The sequence below is a fragment of the Aegilops tauschii genome, chromosome 2 (genome assembly GCF_002575655.3).
Source record: "Aegilops tauschii subsp. strangulata cultivar AL8/78 chromosome 2, Aet v6.0, whole genome shotgun sequence".
In the NCBI taxonomy this organism is placed as follows: Eukaryota; Viridiplantae; Streptophyta; class Magnoliopsida; order Poales; family Poaceae; genus Aegilops; species Aegilops tauschii.
In genome coordinates, this window is record NC_053036.3 from 58,518,848 (window position 1) to 58,541,851 (window position 23,004).

Genomic DNA, 23,004 nt, shown 5'->3' on the forward strand with positions numbered 1-23,004 from the left:
CACCGTCAAACTCCTATGGCTAAGTGAAAGTGTTAAAGCAATATAGTCTGATTGCCTTGTTCGCCGCGCTATCACCTCCTTAATGGACCAAGACGTTGGATCAAGTGTGAACACGCGCTTTTTCGAACACCCCCGCATTATATGCATGGGGGCTGAAGCCGACGACTGCAAACTTTCAGGTTATGTACATACATAAACGGCCGCACAGGAGGCATCATAATACTTTCAGGCAAAAGTATAAACACGGCCTTTATAATGCAAATAACATTGTTTTTACAATCGGGATACATGTCACACGAACATGATACTCTTCGAGCACTGAGTCTCTATTAAACGAGCACCTTCTAGGACTTCTTCAAAATAGTGCTCGGCCGAAACCTGGCCTACGGCCGGATTCTGGGTTACAATAACGGTGGCCTTCATCTCTGCCCAGTATGTCTTAACACGGGCAACAGCCATCCGCGCACCCTCTATGCACGCTGACCTCTTTACAGCGTCGATATGCGGCACAGCACCAAGAAATCGTTGCACTAAACCAAAATAACTATTCGACCTTGGCCCTTCCGGCCAAATATGATCCACAACAGACCTCATGGCAAGCCCAGACAACCTATGGAGCTCGGCCCTCTCGGCCATTTGCTCATTTAACAGCAGCGGATGCGCTGGAGCACTGAACTGCGACCAGAACAACTTTTCCACTTCGTGATCTTTTTGATCTTTGAAAAACTCAGTCGCATCAGCAGCGCTCGCTGCCAAATCCAAGTACGCGTCTGCAGAACTCCATAATTGATCCAGAAGGGCACAGTTAGGATCTCCGAACTTCGTCCGCAACAAAAAGGGCTTCCCAGCCGTGATATCTCCGGCTTGACGTAGCTCCTCCTTCGCCGCTCTGATTTTAGAGCGGGTTTCCTTGGCTCCTACCATGGCTTTCTCCAGGTCCTCCGTCTTCGTTGGCTTTCCCTTTCAAGAAGCTCATAACGGTCGGCGGCATCTTTCAACTCAACAGCCATCTTGGCTATTTTATCTTTTCTCTGGCGATGCACAGCCTGTTCGGCTCTTAACTCTTCGACTGCCTTTAGGGTGGCTGAATCACTCCTCCTGGTTGGTTCCTCGGCTCGGGCAGGTTCCGCCCGAAGGGTCTCCACGGCGGCAGCTCCATCTGCAGTCACAGCATATTATAGATACTAGCATCATGCTCCTCTTAATATATGTTGACCACCGGAGAATACATACCCTGTGCCTCGTCAAGCCGCTTGTTTACAAGCACGATGTCGGCATCTGCCGCATCAAGTTGCCGCTTCAGTTCGGCAAACTCACCAGTCCGGCTGGCCATCGGACCCTCAGCCACCTGCACATGACAGCAGCATGATCATTACCTGGGACTGTGATCCTCTGTTTGCCGCCTTCTTCGACAGCAACCAGAGTCTCAGGGGCTACTATCTGCATAGGGCACACCTAGCGTGTGCGGTATCGTCAAAAATATACATATTACTTTGCGTACCTCAAAGCCTCTCAGCAGGCTCATAAAAGCTTCATGCAACCCACTTTCGGCAGATGAAATCCTCTCAACCACCGTACCCATTAAAGTACGATGCGCCTCTGAGATAGCCGCTTGCTCCAAAAGACCCATCAGTGTGTCCGGTCGCGCACTGGACAGTCCCGGACTCTTTCTGTTGTTCTCCTTAGGAGTCGAATACCCTGGACTTCGGGTGGCCGAAGGGTTACCTTCTGGCCTTGGTGGATCAGGAGAAATCCTACGTGACGACACCTCTGGGTCACCCGCCTCATGAGGCGGGGAGGCACCGGGAGGCGTTTCGCTCTCCATCATCTCCGGAAGAAGATCCCCCGAAGACGAACTCTGTTGAGAAGGGCTATGGTCCGAACTGCAAGACATACGTCTCGGTTATTGTCCTCAAAGATGAAACAGGATATATTTACTATAAAGTACTTTTGTTTACTTATAGCTCGGCGGAGGGCTGAGCCCCTTGCGGGCACTGTGCGGTATGGATGCCCTCCGGGGCAGGGCCCCCTGGCGAAGGCTTCTTCCCTCGTTTGGAAACCATTGTTTCCAAGTCTTCAGAGGTGGTCCTCTTCCTTCCTTGGGGAGAGGGAATTTTAGATTCTTCTCCCCGGTTATACTCCTTCGCGGAGGCATTAATTCCCCCGGTTTGGATGAATAATGAGTGAGGCCCGCTTTCGGCTTCTTTACTCCTCCCTTTATCTTCCCCTGATGGCGGTTGATAAGGCGCCAGCTCAAGCAGCCTGGCTAGTACAGTATCCGGTGAGCCTTCGGGAAGGGGGGCCGAACACCTGATCATCTTCGCCTTTTTTATCCAGTCCTGGTCAAAGAGCGACTTTTCAGAATGATGTTGTGATAAATAAAAACACAGCGTGTTCGGCCGCAGAATTACTTACCTGGGTATCTGGACGATTGTAGTTTAGACTCGCATCCTCGGTGGTGTCCGGACACATTATTCGTGGTCCGAAGAACAATCCATACATCCCTTCGAGCGTCACGCCGAAGAATTGCTGAATATTTCGCGGTCCTTCCGGGTTGAACTCCCACATACGGAGAGGTTGACGTTGGCACGGACCTGACGAACTAGCATGACCTGCATTACCTTGACAATGCTGACATCTCTCTCGAGGAGATCTCGGATGCGACTCTGCAGTGTCGACACGTCATGAACCGGCCCCCAGTCCAGCCCCTTGTTGATCCACGACGCCAGTTGTGGCGGGGGGCCCGAACGGAAGGCGGGGGCAGCTGCCCACTTAGTACTTCGGGGAGCCGTGATGTAAAACCACTCCCGCTGCCATAAGTTGGACATCTCCGAGAAGGAACCCCCTGGCCATGGAGCATCGGTGCCTTTGCTTATTATGGCGCCTCCGCACTCTGCGTGTCGCCCATCGATCATCCTCGGCTTCACATTGAAGGTCTTGAGCCATAAGCCGAAGTGTGGGGTGATGTGGAGGAAGGCTTCATGCACGACGATGAACGACGAGATGTGAAGGATGGAATCCGGAGCCAGATCATGGCAATCAAGCCCGTAGTAGAACATAAGCCCTCTAACAAAAGGATCCAGACTAAAGCCTAGCCCTCGGAGGAAGTGGGAAACAAATACGACACTCTCGTTGGGTTCGGGAGTGGGGATGACCTGCCCTTGAGCAGGCAGCCTGTGCGAGATTTCGGCGGTCAGATACCTGGCTTCTCTTAGCTTCTTGATGTCCTCCTCTATGACGGAGGAGGCCACCCACCGGCCTAGAAGGTTGGATGCGGACATGATTGAAGGTCCGAAGCGCTTAGCCTCCGCCTTTGGTGCTGGAATTCGAGGTGGGAGAAGGGAAAGATCGAGCGCGAGAAGAAAAGGACAGGCCTTGGCCCCTTTATAAAGAGGGTGAATATCAAGCGCCCTTCGCACGACCGTTTGGAACTTGCCTAAGATCGAGGAGTCATACCAGCGGGCACGATTGGGTTACCCACACCCGTATCGATGAGAATCCCGTGAAAAGAGGGACACGATCTCTGCTTCGACAAGACGTGCCAATATAACCGCCTTGCAACACGTGCAGTGGTAGGCTCGGAAAAACGGTTCGTCATGACCAGACCACGGCAGAACGTCACGTTATGAAAAGTTGTTAACAGATTTGATTTGTGGAAATAGTATTCTCTCTACGGTGATGTGGAATTTTATTTGCAGAGCCGGACTTGATCCTTGTGTTCAAAATCTTCTATGGAGTATTTGGAGGAGGAACCCGCCTTCCAATGCCGAAGACAATCTGCGCGCCTGGCTCGTCGTCATTGAACCCTGGTTCAGGGGCTACTAAGGGAGTCCTGGATTAGGGGGTCCTCGGACAGCTGGACTATATACTTTAGCCGGACTGTTGGACTATGAAGGTACAAGATTGAAGACTTCGTCTCGTGTCCGGATGGGACTCTCCTTGGCGTGGAAGGCAAGCTTGGCAATTCGAATATGTAGATCTCCTCCCTTGTAACCGACTCTGTGTAACCCTAGCCCCCTCCGGTGTCTATACAAACTAGAGGGTTTAGTCCATAGGAGAACAACAATCATAATCATAGGCTAGCTTCCAGGGTTTAGCCTACACGATCTCGTGGTAGATCAACTCTTGTAATACTCATATCATCAAGATCAATCAAGCAGGAAGTAGGGTATTACCTCCATCGAGAGGGCCCGAACCTGGGTAAACATTGTGTCCCCCGCCTCCTGTTACCATCCGCCTTAGACGCATAGTTTGGGACCCCCTACCTGAGATCCGCCAGTTTTGACACCCACACACGCCATCACGGATGAGCTGGACCACTCGCTCGACCAGCACCTTCACCTCTGCTTTCTCCCCGGGGTCACTTTCAGGGCGGAGGGCTTCTCTACTCGAGCCACGGAAAAGGGGGGAAGTCCAGTCAACTGACCGGGAGTCGGCTGGTCTTTGCTGTAAAACCAGGTCGACTGCCACCCCCAGACTGACTCGGGTAGGATTATGGCTGGGAAAGAGCTCTTACCCCTCATTTGGATTCCAAGACCCCCACACATCTGGATCACTTTAGTCCTCTCATCACTCGGATTGGCTTTTTTGACCGACTGGGAGCGACACGTGAAAATGTGCTTGAAGAGGCCCCAGTGTGGTCGACAACCCAAGAAGTTTTCGCACATGGACACGAAAGCGGCAAGATACACGATGGTGTTGGGGGAAAAATGATGATGTTGTGCTCCAAAGAAGTTCAAGAAAGCTCGGAAAAAAGGATGGGGAGGCAAAGAAAACCCGCGGTCGACGTGGGTGGTGAGGAGGATGCACTCACCCTCCTGTGGTCGGGGCTCAGTCTCGTCCGCCGGGAGCCGCGCAGATCCGTGGGGGATCAATCCCTCCTCAGCCAGATCGTCGATGTTGCCCTGGCGAATCGTCGACCGGATCCAATCTTACTGGATCCAGCCGCGCGGTAGACCGGACCTCGAAGAAGATCCGCCCCGGCTGGACTTCTTCCCCTTCGCCTTCGCCGTCGCCTTCTTCACGCGCTCCAATGCCACTGTCTTCTCCTTCCCCATCGCAGCAGACAGTGCTCGAACGGAGCAGCAGCGCCGGGGCAGGAGCGGATGCGGTGGAGAAAATAGAGAAGGAAGAGGAAGAATGGGAGTGCACTGTTCAAAAACCCCGGACCGATGCCTTATATGAGGTTGCTTCCGAGTGACTGACTTGTGGACCCGGGCGATCTTATCAAATCCCGCAACAGTCGCGCGAGCAATACATGGCGAAAAAGGCGGCGCGGAAATCGAGGTGGCCCTGCCTTATCCAGCCCGATTGCTGCGGCCTCCTCCTCCCCGCGCGCTTCCCAAAAATTCGAATCCCGCGAGATCCGCGGGCAACAGAACAACTGGTCAGACGGAAGATTTTCTCCATATCAACGCTCGAAGCTTTTCAGTAAAAGTTCACTCGGCAAAACCAAGAATGGACCAAGGCGACTGAAAAAGAAGTTGATGTCACCGTGTTGATTCATTGATCCCAACCAGACACTCCCAAAGTGCAAGAGCTTAATCGGAAGTATTTTCAACTCCTTCTCCACTCAAACCCTGAACCATTCGGGGGCTAATGATGAAGCCATGTACCTAGGGTAGGGTCATAGGCCTGACCCAGACACCCTCCCCAAGGGCATCACCCTAAAGACAGAAGCATTCGAAGGGTACCATCATCCACTCGACCAGAGACATTCCACTCGGAAGAAGCAATGTCACTCGACCGTCATAGAAACCACTCGACATACAGAAGATCTAAAGTCACTCTACGCAGCAACGGTCGAGTGTTTGCTCATAGACTTAATTACCATTTATAACACTTTATTGCAGACGTTACCTGTAACGCTTACTCTTTATGAACATTGAACCCTGTGTAATGGAGGGGAGCTGGGGTCCTGGCGCACTCTATATAAACCACCCCCTCCTCTGGGACAAGGGTTCGCACCCCCTGTAACTCACACGCGCATAATCCAGTCGACCGCCTCCAGGCTCCGAGACGTAGGGTTGTTACTTCCTCCGCGAAGGGCCTGAACTCGTAAAACTCGCGTGTACAACTTCACCATAGCTAGCATCTTGCCTCCTCATACCTACCCCCATTCTACTGTCAGTCTTAGATCCACAACAGCGGCCACATGAGCACCGAGCGGCTGCTCCCCAGGTGCGCGGGCGTACGCGGGTCCGCGGCCTCACGCCCACGCCGTCGCCGTTGCCATCTCCATCGCCACCACCACCTCCTCGCATGACAGCGGAGGATGAGGCCCGTCTCATGGCGCGTGTCATGGAGGACTCCATGCACGCGCACGACGAGCACCAATGGGAGGCCCTCGAGGAGATGACGGCCCTCTCCGCGGCCGGCGACGTCGCCATTCCCGAGCTGGAGATGGTGGCGAAGGAGAAGGTGTTGGAGGAACCGCCGGTGGCCGCGTTCCACCCGGGCCTGGTGGGCTAGGGGTGGAGCTGGTCGTGCACGGCAGAGCAGATGGCGGACGCCGTGGGGGGCGTGAACTGGTGCCCCACGCCACCGCGGTCACCGGAGCGGGACGCTCCGCCTCGGGAGGAGGTGGTGCAGGCACCTGTCACCTTCCAGCCTGCCGCCACCGTGCACCATGGACCGCCGGCCCAACTCTAGACGCCGCCGGACTACGCCGACCTCGTCAGTGACGACGACGATACCGACGGCCACGGCATCGACGGGCGCGGCACGAACACGCGGGCGGCATTTTTTCTTCGTTTTTATGTTAATTATGGTATTGGGCCGTTAAGTGAACCGCGGAACTGGGCCGTTTTGTGGCCATGACACCTTAAATTATGTTTTAAGTTTTTTAAACTGCGTTTATTTACTTTTTGAAGTCATTGTATTTTAGTTTTTCTGTTTTTTTATCACGTCCAACACGGACATGATTTGGGGTGCGGCCGCGCATTAGGCACACCCACAACCCAACGGACAGAGGCGGACATGGGCGAACCCATTGCCATCCCAAAAGGACAAAATTCGGCCAAACCGGACGTCCGTTTAGGGTCGTGCGGTGGAGTTGGCCTTACCCAACCCAACATCGGATTATTCCCACGCAAATTAGTCAAGCCACGCACGGGCAACACATCCCTGCCAAGCACGGGCATGAGTCCATGATGACCAAAACACTGGGTTAAACGAATGCCATGCCATATTCGATCCATTTCAGCCCCTTTGATTCTATCAGCGTTAACATCAGCACCCATCAATCCGCTCCAGGCAAATCATTGACCTGACCGTCGTCATTGCAAACGCCGCCTGTATTAGCCAATTTATTAGGCGAGCATGATGGATCCTGAGGTTGATGACTTCTATTCTGTCTGCCAAGCCGCGTGTCTGCCGATCGTTCTGGGTCATCAGGTACGGCGGCGCCTCTCCGCAGGGGCGCTTTCGGCGGCATGACAGTGCCACGACGGTGCTCGGAAATTACCGCCGCACGCGTGCGTTGAATTTAACCGCTTTCACCTGCTAACAAGCACGGTTGAATCGTAAACAAGTGAAACTCTGAATGATTAAGGCTGGTCATAGTGCGGATTAACTTAGACTAGTAACATGCATATGTTACTAGTCTATATTACTACCTCTATAGTGCACAGTATTATGGATTAGTATCATATATTTATTGCCATCCATGACACATAGTAGCATCACATTTATTATGTTACGGTATCTACCTATGTTACTATAACCAACTCTCTTCTTTAATTGCCTACCATATAAGTATGTTTGCGAGTCCCAAATGCATGATACTACTTATATTATCCCCGCTATGACCAGCCTAAGCGGCCGCCACATAATTGGTGGACAGTCCTGCGGCCAGCAATTCGGCACGAGGTTCTGGCAGGCTCTTCTTCCTCGTTACTCGACCCATGCAACCAAGAGATTAACGTCGCTTTTATCGGGTTCTAGGACAAGAGATGAGATTAACTGATAATATGGGGCAAATAGACTATTTGATGATCGCATATTGTTAGACTAGCCAGAGTGGGAAGTACTCCCTCCGTAAACTAATATAAGAGCGTTTAGATCACTACTTTAGTGATTTAAACGTTCTTATATTAGTTTACAGAGGGAGCAACTTAGATTAGTAATATGCATATGTTGCTAGTATATGTTACTACATTCATAGTGAGGGGTAACATTTGTGTGGTGTCATGCAACACTTCATTTATTAGGTTGTAGATTCATCTTGTCTTGATATGTCTAATGGTACCCATACTATGAGTAACTAGTTATGTTAGGCTACTCATAGTGGGGAGTATCTTATACAATATCATGCATATCATAATAGTGTATGATACTACCTTCATAGTGCATAGTACCATAGAGTAGCATCATAGATTGTCTTATTTATTGACATGCATGACACAAAGTAGCATAAGATTTAATATGATACGGTATCTACCTATATTTCTAGCCCTCTCTCTCTTCTTTAATTCTCTGCCACATCAGCGTGTTTGCTATTCTCAAGTGCATGATACTAGCTAAGATACCACCACTATGGCCAGGCTTACCACATGCCTCTCTTTCTTTATTAATTACTTGCCACATCTTTTGTTTTGCCTAGAGACGTGTGATTACTCCCACTGTGTGCAGTCTTACCTGTCGAAAAAAGTCTGTACCTCCCGTCACGTGATCTCCGCAAGATTCAGAGGAGATTGGAGCATCTACTGCCGGGCACCCCATACCTTCTAAACGCACGGACCTATGGCCCAGTCGGTGACTTATAAAAAACCACGACTTAGATGGCCGCCTCAAATGGGGCTCAAGCGCCCGGGTTGATCGGCACCCCTCATATTCAGCCTAAATGTAGTGCGGATATGAGGAGGCCCGGTCGCGTCTGCCACGTCAGACTGACGATGGGGTCCCACTTAAAAACAGCCGGATACCCGATGGTCCGACGGGTGTCTTCTCTGGTGGGATGTGAACACCGTGTGGCGTCGCTCTGGCTCGCCCCCCCCCCCCCCCCCCCCGAGGGCCAAAGTCCAACTATTTATGTCAGACGACGTCCCCCAGTCCTAGCCACATCTGTTGGGGAACGTAGTATTTCAAAAAATTTCCTACGATTACGCAAGATCTATCTAGGAGAAGCATAGCAACGAGCGGGGAGAGTTTGTCCACGTACCCTCGTAGACCGAAAGCGGAAGCATTTAGTAACGCGGTTGATGTAGTCGAACGTCTTCGCGATCAAACCGATCAAGTACTGAACGCACGGCACCTCCGCGATCTGCACACGTTCAGCTCGGTGACGTCCCTCGAACTCTAGATCCAGCTAAGGCCGAGGGAGAGTTTCGTCAGCATGACGGCGTTGTGACGGTGATGATGAAGTTACCGGCGCAGGGCTTCGCCTAAGCACTACGACGATATGACCGAGGTGTGTAATTGTGGAGGGGGGGCACCGCACACGGCTAAGACAAATCTTGGAGTGCCTTTGGGGTGCCCCTCCTAGTCCAATTCGGACCAGCCCATGGGGGGGGGCGCGGCCACCCCTTGAGGCCCTTCTCTCCTTTCTCGTACGTCCCATTAAGGCCCACTACTTCCACCGGCGAATTCCCGTAACTCTCCGGTACGCCGAAAAATACCCGAATCACTCGGAACCTTTCCGATGTCCGAATATAGCCTTCCAATATATCGATATTTACCTCTCGACCATTTTTTGAGACTCCTCGTCATGTCCGTGATCTCATCTGGGACTCTGAACAAACTTCGGTCATCAAATCACATAACTCATAATACAATCGTCATCGAACGTTAAGTGTGTGGACCCTACGGGTTCGAGAACTATGTAGACATGACCGACACACATCTCCGGTCAATAACCAATAGCGGAACCGGGATGCTCATATTGGTTCCTACATATTCTACGAAGATCTTTATCGGTCAAACCGCATAACAACATACGTTGTTCCCTTTGTCATCGGAATGTTACTTGCCCGAGATTCGATCGTCCGTATCCTCATACCTAGTTCAATCTCGTTACCAGCAAGTCTCTTTACTCGTTACGTAATGTATCATCCCGCAACCATCTCATTAGTCACATTGCTAGCAAAGCTTATAGTGATGTGCATTACCGAGAGGGCCCAGAGATACCTCTTCGAAACACGGAGTGACAAATCCTAATCTCGATCTATGCCAACTCAACAAACACCTTCGGAGACACCTGTAGAGCATCTTTATAATCACCCAGTTACGTTGTGACGTTTTATAGCACACAAGGTGTTCCTCCGGTATTCAGGAGTTGCATAATCTCATAGTCAGAGGAACATGTATAAGTCATGAAGAAAGCAATAGCAATAAAACTAAATGATCATTATGCTAAGCTAACGGATGGGTCTTGTCCATCACATCATTCTCTAATGATGTGATCCCGTTCATCAAATGACAACACATGTCTATGGCTAGGAAACTTAACCATCTTTGATTAACGAGCTAGTCAATTAGAGGCATACTAGGGACACTCTATTTTGTCTATGTATTCAAACATGTATCAAGTTTCCGGTTAATACAATTCTAGCATGAATAATAAACATTTATCATGAAATAAAGAAATAAATAATAACTTTATTATTGCCTCTAGGGCATATTTCCTTCAACATCCCCTTCCTCCCTCTTCATTCGCCAGCCCGAGCCCATCCTCCTCTCTCCCGCTCTGCCTCACTCTTCGTACATCGTCAGGCTTCGCCATGGCCCGGTAAAAGAAGACGGCGTATATTATGCTCACGCCGGAGTGCCGGTTCTAGATTGAGGAGGAGATCTGGGCGAGGTCTGCCGCCCGCTGTTGGCCTGCCTCCGGACTCGGGGGGTCTGGTGGAGGACGAGGCAGAGCAGCCGGAGGAGGAGCTGGCGCCGGCTGCAGGGGTCTAGATGGAGGACGCCATGGCGGAGTTCGCGATCACCCAAGCGACGGAGATGGTGGTGCAGCAGGCCATCCTAGAGACCATCCAGGATGAGGCCTATGTCGAGGCAAACCGGCAGTTCATCCGACAGAAACGGGCAGCCACCCAACGCGCTTTTCGCCGAACTTAATGCGGACACTACTAGGAAAACCCTTACCAGTAGCACTGTTTTTTTTGCTATTAGTAGCGCGGGCAGGCGCGCTACTGCTACGGCGCTACAGCTATTTTTTAGCAGTAGCGCTTGTTTGGCCCATCGCTACTGGTATCTAAAGCTAGCTGTAGCGCGCTTCCCCCAGCGCTACTGATAATTATCTACAGCGCGTGGAACTAGCCAGCGCTACTGTTACTTGAGTGCTACTGGTAATCTTTACCCCCATGCCACTGCTAACTTTTGCAATTTTTCTTTTGCGTTTTGGCTCTCTACACAATTAAACAGATCCATCGTTTATACAATAACATGCATATTCATTGAAAAGCAAGTGAGTCATCGATGAGTCTCGACATGTCTCAAGTATCTCATCATCATCAATCATGGTCGAACACATGTCTTGAAATAGTGTTACAAGTCATTACAAGTTGTCAATACATGCAACTACATGGTCACATACGCATGTTTCATCATCTATGTAGACTACGATATGACCGCATAGAAGATAAGAGCGATCACGATGATCAAAAGCGGTATTATGTAGTAGTTTTTGCAGCGGCGCTGGTTCTGAATCCCCTGTTGTGCTATGAATCTCAAGTAACTAGCTTCGGCTTCCGCTCTGCTATCAAACCCTTTCTGGCTTCCGCCGGAGAAGCCAGAGACTTGGGCCTAACACTCTGGCCACTCATCATACACACACGGAACATGCCCTACATACATGGCATACCACTTCCTCGCCATTGTTGATCTATATACCTGTCAGAGATGCACACACACACACACACACACACACACACACACACACACATATATATATATATATATATATATATATATATATATATCACGAAGCGAATTCAACGAAACAGTTATGAAATAGAAGCAGCATATATAGTAAACATAGTTAACAAATTTCATCATACCGAAAGTAATTAACTAGAGCGCGGCACCATACATCTAATAGTTTCGTCGTACTGAGAGATTCGAAGTTTTGTCGTACAGAAAGTAACAAGTAACTAAATAGATACATTATTTTTAAGCAGTGCACTCTTCCCATCTGTCCATATCCGGAAGGGTGGACCCAAGCTTAGTGAAAGGCGTCATGTCCTGACGCTGTAGGGCAATGCGGGTTCGGACGTCAGCTCGCGATATTGGGCCACCGTAGAACATCCCATTCTCTTCGAAGACATATTTCATGATGATGGACGCAATTTCCTGCTAGATCCGGTAGAAATCATTTCGAAGACGATTATCCGGCACGACTCCAAAGGCTTCGGCCCATCTCTGGATATGGGTATCGGATGAAGTCTTCATGCAAAGTGATTGCACATCCCTTCTGTACTCCATCATTAGATGGATGACGTAGAATCCATCATTCTCACTTCTTGCAGGTTGCTGGATGCAACAGAAGTCAGTCTTGTGGCCGAAACAAAGCCCGGCCTTATTGTTTTTCTGCATTGGATGTAGCCACCCCGCATGCTGAAGCCCAGCATAGCTCTGTCCAGAACATACTTTATGTGTGTGTAATCTTTCTTCTGTATGTTCTTCGACGGGTCCAAATATAGAGCGCGGGAGTAACGCGGGTAAAGAACAATGAGAACGGCACGACACCCCCCGCTGCGCAAAATACACGATCAAGTTAGCCTCCATGCGTGCAAAGTAACTATTGAAATGCACGAAAGGATGTATGTGTTATAGTGCTATCCGCGGATGACTTACCTGTGATGATAAGGTAGGAGAATCGTTTCTTCTTTGTCCTCATTGCTGACCAATAATTCTTTGATGTACTGACTCGCATATTGACGATTGGCGTCGTTGATTGAGAAGAAGCCCTCATGCATGTAGTATGGGTCCGCGACCGCAAGACCGGTGACTTGCTCTCTCCTGACGATGTAGTTCATGTGCAGCGCATACAGGCGGACGAACGTAAAATCGAGTGTCCTCATTTGAAACATCTGGAAGATGTACTCAAACCTCAGGAAGAAGAGGTTCGTGGGGCATGTGTGGACATACATCTTGCAACTTCTTGGCACATGAACCGTATAAAGTGGGTATCCTGGATCATCCGAGGCGAGGAGGCTTCTCTCTGTCGAAAGCACATGGTCATGGAGTCTCCTGAGATCCCCTACTATGGCAGCTAGTGCATTCGCCGGTACCATTGGCTCTCCCGCGACATGGATTAATGGCGCATGTTTCATCGGTACACTGTCAACCTTGGTCGAAGGCGACTGGCTGCTAGAACCAACATTGCCAGCTTTATTAGATTTTCTCGCCGTCGTTCTCTTCCTCTACTTCTTCTTGGTGGGCTCAGGTGCTGGTGGGTCTGTCAGACCCTCCCTGAGCACCACCCCTAGTGTTGTCGGGCTCAGCATTGGACGACTCTGGCCAATTAGTTGACCTTGGGTGGAGCCGGCATCTGGAGGCGTGTCCTGCGAGGATTGCATGAACAAAGACTTCTTGCACTCTCGAGGACGTTCCGGCTCTGGTACATGCATCTCATATTCATATGGTTGACTCATTGTTACTTCGTTGTCAAAGGAAGTATTGAGATACTGGAGAGGGTGATCGGCCTCCTCCATGTCATGATCCATATCCTCTTCCATGAGGCAGATGGCATCATCTGCCGGAACGGTTCGCCCTCCTTCCTCATGTATCTCGATGTCAGCAAGCAGCAATGACGATGGTTGTATTTGTGTAGGTGGTGTTGTGGTCATACCTTCCTGAGGTCCCGTTGGTGTGCTCCCGGCCACCTCGACACGAAGAAGATTTTTCGGCCAGAGGATCGGCCAAATTTTGCTTTGGCCAAGCTGCGTGGGGGTTTCGTCATCCTCTCCATCGGTTTGTATCGGACGAGGGAAACCCTCGTAGCCCGCTGTCACACTCGCCACGGAGACCCTTAAGGCGTTATCAGGCATCTGCCGGCGGTGAAACAATCGATCCTTAGGCTTCACTATAGTACCCTTCCCCACATCCACCAACCCGCCCTTCATGTGGTAAAGGAGGGTGCATGGAGTGGAGTCGGCCTACAAAGACATATACGTGTGGCGTCAGAGATCCAAAAAGAACGGCAACTGAAGATTAATTAATTAGTTGAGTTGATGAAGGTGCGACGCGTATTTACCGTGAGGGCGTCGAGCTCAGCCAATGTCGCCGGCCCGACATTCAAGCCAGAGACGGAGCTAGGGCTGCTGTGAGAGCTGGGTGCAGGAGCAGGTGCTGGAGGAGGTGCGGGTGCGGTTGCCATACTAGGTATGGGTATGGGTGCGGTGTTCATTGAGTTGCTCCCGGTGAAGCTGGGCATGGGAAAATCACTTGTTGGCGCGTTTGGATTTTGTTGCACCCATGTGACCACAGTTGGAATCAAGCTTGTAAAGGCAGCCACCATATCATCTCTACAGGCAGCGATTATCTCAGCTTTGGTCTCAGCTTTTGCTTTCTCCATCGCCCGCGCCACCTTCTCGTCGATAGTCACTTGACTGAACTTCTTTCTCTGTCTTTTGGCCTCGGGGTCCTCGTTGTAATAGTACTTCCACATGGCACCATCCCCGGCACCGTGCACACGTCCATATTGCGGCCGCTAGCCAGGCGGGTGTCCCATCATTATGTTCATGGCCCGGTTGAAAGGAGTGTCCCACTTGTACTTCGCCGACGACTGAGTCGAAGAGTCGCTTTCGGCCGCAAGCTTGTGTTGCTCTCTCTGCAAAATGGACCATAAATTATTTACGAATGTGACTAGAATGTAGTAGACTTCATTGATTAGAAGCTAATATGTAAGGTGGTAAAAGGATAATTACCAGTAATCTCATGAATTTCCTAGTCGGCCCGTCGGTGAAAAAAATCTTTTTTTTGGTCCCCAAGAGAATCGGGCCCTGATGAAGTCGTGCTCCTGCTGGTCGGTGAACTCAGCCAATGGGTCTGGGATCCCCTGGCGTTCACGTTCTGCGTCCTCCTTAGCCCACATGGGCCTCTTTCCCATGTATCCATGACTTCCAAGTCGGTGGTTCCCCATGTTCTTTGCCTGCAACTGCTTGCCTCTCTCTGACCTGGCCTTGGCAGCTTCTTCATTGCAAGTCTCCTTGAACTTTTCAAAGTCCTTTATCGTAATTTTCGGATTGTCTGCAACAATCTCGGCATAGGTTTCATGGTCTACTTCAATCGCCTTTTTCACCCTAGTTTTCCAAGCGCTCAATGCGTTGCTGAACTTCCCTAGGGCTTTGTTGTTGATTTTTTTCATGGCATCCTAATACCATGGGTCGACATCGTCATTCCGACCGGTGCCACCGAGACCACTAGTCTTCCAGTGCCGAGCTCAATTCGGCGTCGTGTCCTATTTTCCTTCTTTCCCTCACTGGCTTGGGAGGTCCCACCTTCCGTGTTGTAGTTAGGAACATCATCAGTGCCAGTCTCAGTGCCGGTGTCGTTGGTGGCATCAGTGTCGGCGCCGGCGCCACCACCGTCGTCATCCGTCATGACAAGGGGGTCCTGACACCCAGCTTGTTGTCTCTCCTGATCCGCTAGAAAGTCGAGGTAGGCGTGTGCTCAACCTAATTGGGACTGAGAACCTCCAGCCTCATCGGTGTCGGTCATGTTTCCTAGGGTTCAATGTCGTAGTCGTTTAATTATCGAGCTTTATATAATAAAGTGAATAATGAAAAAAAGTGACCTTTGTTTTGACGGAAATGTCGTTTCATTCCCGTCGCGACAAATCTCGAGCACTCGATATGTCCAACTTTCTAGCACAAGTCATGCCGAAATTCATGGAAAATGACAATATAGAGTGCCTTAAATTTGCCGGAATGGAAATGAATCAACATTTCCGGCAAAACATAGGTCACTCGCAATCGATTTCCCTGCAAATGACAATAAGCACTATGTGCTGAAGTAGCATTTCACTACCATGTGCCAACACTAGCAGAATGCAATGGAGCCACCAAATGGACTCCAATGGACATCATTTCATTTGAACTCCAAATACTTTAGCAACTAAAAATATGAATCCAATGGACAAGAATTGCATTTCATTTTAACAACTGCAAAATACATAGATTATTCTTCGTCTTCTAATGCAAAATGGCCACATTTAGAGGCAAGTTAAAAAAATAGACAGATTCTCGATACAAACCATCTCGTAATAAAAGAAACAATTGTCACAGACTAGTATTTGAACAACTACTGATATAAATAGTAGCATTCCAGTCAGCACCAAAAAGACCGGAGGGTGGAGGTACTTGACCACGAAGTTCACTTAGACCAAGGAGTCAGAGTCACTTGAACTGTACAAATCTACAAATATAACATCAATGGACCTTAAGAGGATTTTTCCAAAGAAATTGTTAACAGTAGCATTTTTAACTGTGTAGAAATAAGCGGCGACGGACGGGTTGATGCCTAGCAGCGGCCAGTACTTACGTAGTTAGTTTGGACCCATCCCAAAGTGATCAAGCCTCAAAACTAGAGCACTAATGTACTTCCTTTGTGGCTTAATGAGCAGAGCTAGCAGAGACCTAGCTAGCTACAGTTAGCTTGGACCCATCTGATGAGTTAGTGATTAAGCCCCACACCTAGAGCAGAGCACTAATTAACCATGCATTATGCGCTAGAGCAAGCAAGCCTGAAGATTTGAAGCCTAGCTAGGCAGGTTAATTATCTGCCATATATAGGTCTGTTAAAATGGGATCATAAGGCGGTCAGTGCAAGAAGTTAACTAGTGATGCTACTGTAGCATTTTTAAGAGGATTTAACAGTAGCATTCTTTAAGAGGATTTAACAGTAGCATGTCAGGGAAACGACACCTATGGGATCACTGGAATCCCTTCTATGGTTGGCGGGCGCGGGGTTGTGAGAAGAGCAGGTTTAGGAGCTAGCACAAAGATCGTTTACCCAGGTTCGGGCCGCGAGGATGCGTAATACCCTACTCCTGCTTTGGTGTGTATTTCAGAGTGTTCTTGAGCTCTCGAACTAGCTACGGTGGCTGCGTAGTTCCAAAGAGTCGAATCCTTCTCCTGGTCGCCTCGGGCCTCCTTTTATAGGAAAAAGGGGTCACCACAGTGGCACACAGGAGGTGGAAAGGTGTACAGTGCGTGAGCTTATCGCCTGGCATTACGGGACAAAGCGCATGAAATGCGCTACTTAGGTGTCCATTAGCTTTATTGGGGACAGGAACGAAGCCCGTCCCGTCCGTCGCCGCTCTGCCTCGCTTCGACACGCGCCCATGCCAGCGATGTGTGGCAGGCTGCTGAGGTGGCGCGGTGGTGGAGCCTTCATGAAGGGTCGCATGCCACCACGCAGGTGCTTGCTGAGTCGGTGTAGAGGCCGCCCGTCGCCACGCAGGTGCTTGCCCAGCTGGTTGAGCTAACAGCAGCTTGGGGACGGTGGTGGAGTCTTGACAGGCGCGGGCCTGGATGTGGCCCCGAGATGCCTTTGGCAAGGGTCTTGCCGGGGGGCCCGGCAAGGGTCTTGCCGTGGCGCTGCGGTCGTCCCCGGCAAGGCGCTTGCCGGGGGTCTTGTGGATTTCCTCGGCTAGAATCCCGCCGAGGGTCGTCGTCTTCTGGTCCTCGTCTGATCCTGTATATTTATGATCTTCACAAAGATCTGCATGCCACCACGGAGGTGCCTCCCGAGCCTTAGTTCTAGTATAGTTGTTGGTGGCGTTTGGAACCTTTGGCCTCAAGGGTGGCTCGCTCTACTGGCGTTGGGCAAGTTGCCCCGGCAAGGCTCTTGCTGGTGCCGCGGAGGCCGCCCCAGCAAGGGTCTTGCCGGGGCAGTCCACCTCGCCCCTTTGCTCTTTTATGCTTCTGGTCTTGGCGTTACCTCGGTTGTCTTGTGCCTTCGGCTTCCCTCCTCTGCCCTGCTTAGTGTGGCCGTGGGCGTGGCTCCGACCGCCCATGCATACGGAGGACGAGGAGGCAAACTCGGGCACTGGTGGCTTCGCCTCAGCGCCAGGTGTTGGCAGGGAAGGGGCCTCTTCTTCCCAGCCCGGCACGGGTAAGTCACTCGCCTTCCGTCTCTGCTCTTTTTCTCTATGAATCTTGGTCATGGCTGCGTCTCATCCATTTCTCGATATCCAGACCCTCCCTCGGCGGATCCGGAGGATATGGACACCGTTATCGAGGATGTCAACAAGGATGTCGCGCGCGGAGGCCGAGAAGATCGCCTGCGAGGAGGCCGCCAAGGGTCCCGCTGAGGACGCTGCCAAGGGGCCTGCCGGGAAGCCCGGCAAGGCTGCTGCCGAGGAGGCCGGCAAGGGGCCTGCCGGGGAGGCCGGCAAGGCCGTTGCCGAGGAGGAGGTGGTTGACGACCAACCCTCCTCCTCCGCTGCTTCTAGCTCCGGCAGGTATCTGAAGGTGAGCGATGACCTGTTCGTCCACCTCCGAGGGACGGCGAGCACCGGGGCGCCCATCGAGGGGGAGGTGTTTGACGACGAAGTGCTCGCTGCCGCCGGGCTTGAGGTCGTTGACGAACCGAGCGCCGGTGACGGTGGTTCCCAGGAAGAGCGGCTCCTCCAGGGCATGGGCGCCAACTTCCGGAAGCTCCGGGCACTTCACCGCGCTCGCCTGGACAAGGCCAAGTCCAGGATGGCGGTGATGGGCAAGGCTGAGGCGGGCCTCGAGGGGCGCGTCGCCGAGGCGCAGGCTTTGTTCCGCCAGGCCCACAAGGACCCGAAGGCCACCCAGGACGCGCTGGCTGAGTGTGACCTGGCGCTCGTCATGAAGCAGGCCGACATCGAGAAGGCCCAGGAACTGGCGAAGCAGGAGGCCTCTCAGGCCGAGGCCTCTCGGTACCAGCAGCAGAGGCTCGTTGCAATGCTCCGTGGCAAGGACGCGGAGGTGGAGAAACTCGTCATGCAGCAGACCCAAGAGCTGGAGCAGAGGCACAGGGAGGCACTCAATGCCCAGGCTCTGGTTCACGCCGGCAAGGTGAAGGAGCTGGAGGTGGAGCGGGACGAGCCGAAGGACCAGGTCCTGAAGCTGTCCAAGGAGAAGGACAGGCACAACGGTGCCCTGGTGGAGGCGCAGGGCGCAGTCCTCGACAAGGCCGAGCAGCTCTCCAAGGCCAATGACTCCATCAAAGACCTGAAGCGAAAGCTGGAGGGTCTTGAGGAGACGCTCTCGGAGGCCAAGCCCCGGGAGGAGACCCTGGCCAAGGATCTGGAGGCCGAAAAGCAGCAACGGAAGAACGAAGCCGCCAACCACAAGGATTTTGTGGAGGGCGAGACCCGCTAGATCGGCCGCCTCGAAGATGTCGCTGGCAGTATCACCACGTAGCTGGCTACCATGGGGATGCCAAATATGAGGTACACCCCGGAGCGCAACGTGAGCCCCAACGCCAAGCTGACCCTGTTCTTCGAGGGTGTTCTCGGAGCCCTGGAGCATTTCCGCTCCACCAAGGCGACTTTCCGGGCCAATGAGGCCCGGAGGCTTTGCCAGGGTGCCATGACCAAGGTGGCATACTGGAATCCCAACCTCGACTTCGACGCTGCGCTGGAGAGCTTGCCGGAGGATGTGGACCTCGCGCCGCTCAAGGAGCGTATCGAGCCCGTCATCAACCGCATCGATGGAGTCTAGAGGGTAGAGGGCTAGCGTCGGGACTAGGCACCCCGTTTCTTATGGCTGCTGCAAGTTCAGTACCAACACAATTTTTATCTTTAGTTAGAACCGCAGCAACAATTGATGTAATATAACTCTGCAGTACTTTTGGAAACAATGCATGTTATTTCCCTGTTTGATCCCCCTTTGTATGTCCACCCTACGTGGATCGGGTAGGCTTGCCGGCGCGTAACCCAGGCCACGGTGCCTTGAGGACAGATCCCCAATAGCCTGCCGGGTATGCTTGCTGCCAGGCGAACCACCTTACCGCCCTCAACGCGGCCGCTCGAACTGTCGAGCTTGACCCGAGTCAGAATCGAGAGCGTTGCCAATTGCAGAAGGCTACCCTGCCGCTCTCGACGCGGCCGCTTGAGCTGTTGAGCGGACTCGAAACAGGGCAAGGGCGTTGCCAATAGCGGAAGGGCCCCTTTGCGTGCAGGTTTCCCATACACAGAACAAGATCTCCGAGGGGAATAACCTTATATAAAAAGGAAATCTTTAAAGTTCGGCATGACTTAGCTTTCCTGTCGCCGCACTGGCGCCCTTCGCGCTCGAAGGCGGCGCCGTTCTCTTGGCCGTCTTCTTCTTTAGAAGTCATGGCCACGAGGAACTGCTAAGCTGGCTGCTAAACCAGATTATCACAACTGCGCCCCCTACCTGGTGCGCCAAAGATGTCGGGGAAACGACACCTATGGGATCACTGGAATCCCTTCTACGGTTGGCGGGCGCGGGGTTGTGAGAAGAGCAGGTTTAGGAGCTAGCACAAAGATCGTTTACCCAGGTTCGGGCCGCGAGGATGCGTAATACCCTAGTCCTGCTTTGGTCTGTATTTCAGAGTGTTCTTGAGCTCTCGAACTAGCTACGGTGGCTGCGTAGTTCCAAAGAGCCGAATCCTTCTCCTGGTCGCCTCAGGCCTCCTTTGATAGGAAAAAGGGGTCGCCACAGTGGCACAAAGGAGGTGGAAAGGTGTACAGTGCGCGAGCTTATCGCCCGGCATTACGGGACAAAGCACATTAAATGCGCTACTTTGGTGTCCATTAGCTTTATCGGGGACGGGAACGAGGCCCGTCCCGTCCATCGCCGCTCTGCCTCGCTTCAACACGTGCCTAGGCTAGTGATGTGTGCAGCGCCATGTACGCAGGCAGGCTGCTGAGGTGGCGTAGTGGTGGAGCCTTCAGGAAGGGTCGCATGCCACCACGCAGGTGCTTGCTGAGTCGATGTAGAGGCCGCCCGTCGCCACGCAGGTGCCTGTCCAGCTGGTTGAGCTAACAGCTGCCTGGGGACGGCGGTGGAGTCTTGGCAGGTGTGGGCCTGGCTGTGGCCCTGCTGATGCCGTTGGCAAGGGTCTTGCCAGGGGGCCCGGCAAGGGTCTTGCCATGGGGCCCGACAAGGGTCTTGCCGTAGCGCTGCGGTCGTCCCCGACAAGGCGCTTGCCGGGGGTCTTGTGGATTTCCTCGGCTAGAATCCCGCCGAGGGTCGTCTTCTTCGGGTCCTCGTCTGATCCAGTATATTTATGATCTTCACAAAGATCTACATGCCACCACGGAGGTGGCTCCCGATCCCTAGTTCCAGTATAGTTGTTGGCGGCGTTTGGAACCTTTGGGCTCAAGGGTGGCTCGCTCTGCTGGCGTTGGGCAAGCTGCCCCAGCAAGGCTCTTGCCTGGGCCTCGGAGGCCGCCCCAGCAAGGGTCTTGCCGGGGGAATCCACCTCGCCCCTTTGCTCTTTTATGCTTCTGGTCTTTGCATTGCCTCGGTTGTCTTGTGCCTTTGGATTCCCTCCTCTGCCCTGCTTAGTGTGGCCGTGGGCGCGGCTCCGACTGTCCGTGCACAAGTAAAGGGGTAAAAAGGAGTGCCCCTACTTTTGTACACCGACATAGCATTTCTTAAGAGGAACATAGCAAGTGTAATGAAGCAATGAAGCAAGTATAGAAGATGCAATATCTACAGAAGATGCAATTGATGATGATGGCATCCATATCTTGAGGTAGATGGGGCGGGAGAGGGATGCACCTTGCTGCTAGAGGAGCCAAGCACCTTGCTGCCAGAGGAGCCAAGCACCTTGCGACCGGCGTCCTTCTCCTCCTTGCCGAGAACCTTGCTTCCGGAGGAGCGAAACCTGCTGCAGAGAACACGTATGACCGGTAAGAGAGAGAGAGAGAGAGAGAGAGAGAGAGAGAGAGAGAGAGAGAGAGAGAGAGAGAGAGAGAGAGAGAGAGAGAGACTGCTGGGGGGAGGGGCGCCGACTGGTGGAGGGACTGCTCGGGGGAGGGGCGCCGGTCGGTGGAGGGGAGAACTCGGGGGAGAGGGGCGGCACGGGGGGAGGGGCCGGGCCGGGGGGTGGACCTATGGGGGCGGGGGCGGCAAGGCCGGGGGGAGGGAGTGTCGGGGCAGCGCGCGTCAACGGCGGCGTGGGCGGGTGCGGCGTCAGGGTCTGGTGCGACATCGGCGGCGGGGGAGGGGCGGCACAGAGAAAGGGGATCGATCGGATCGAGCGAGAGTGAGACAGAGGAAAGAGATGGGTGCAGTGGCTCTGTATACGCAACTTAGCTATAGCGCATCTTGGCAAAATGCGCTATAGCTAAGTTAGCTATAGCGCTTGCCTAGCCAAAACGTGCTACTGCTAAATTTTTTCTTTTTATTTTTTTATTTTTCTTTTTCTTAGCTATAGCGCTGCCCTAGCAAAAACGCACTACTGCTAACTTTTTCTTTTTATTTTTTTATTTTTCTTTTTCTTAGCTATAGCGCTGCCCTAGCAAAACCGCGCTACTGCTAACTTTTTTTTCTTTTTCTTTTTCATTTTCCACAAACATCCTTCCTTTTTTTATTTTTATTTCTCTTTTTACTTTTATTATTATTTTTCTTATTATTTTTCTTTTTTCTTTTTCTTTTTATTTTTCTTGTTCTTTTTCATATTCCACAAACTTTCTTCCTTTTTATTTTATTTATATTTATATTTCTCTTTTTATTTTTATTTTTATTTTTATTATTCTTTTTATTTTTTATTTTTCATATTCCAGAAACTTCCTTCCTATTTCTTTTTATTTTTCTTTCATTTCATTTTCCACAACTTATTAGTTCCTTTTTCTTTTTCTTTCATTTGCACTTTTCTTTTTCTTATCTTTCATTTGCATTTGTACAAAGTTTGTATAGCAGGGGTATATATAGCTCTAGCTAGCTAAGGTTTAATTTGGTCTGTCGTTGGAGCAATACCACTGTTACCCTCTGGATAATAATTAGTATAATATATATTACATCATTTGACCGCTATCGGCGGTATACAAAATAGCTAGACACAAACAAAATTTGTGGATTAGCTTGTCAGCTTGGGCGACGACGACGC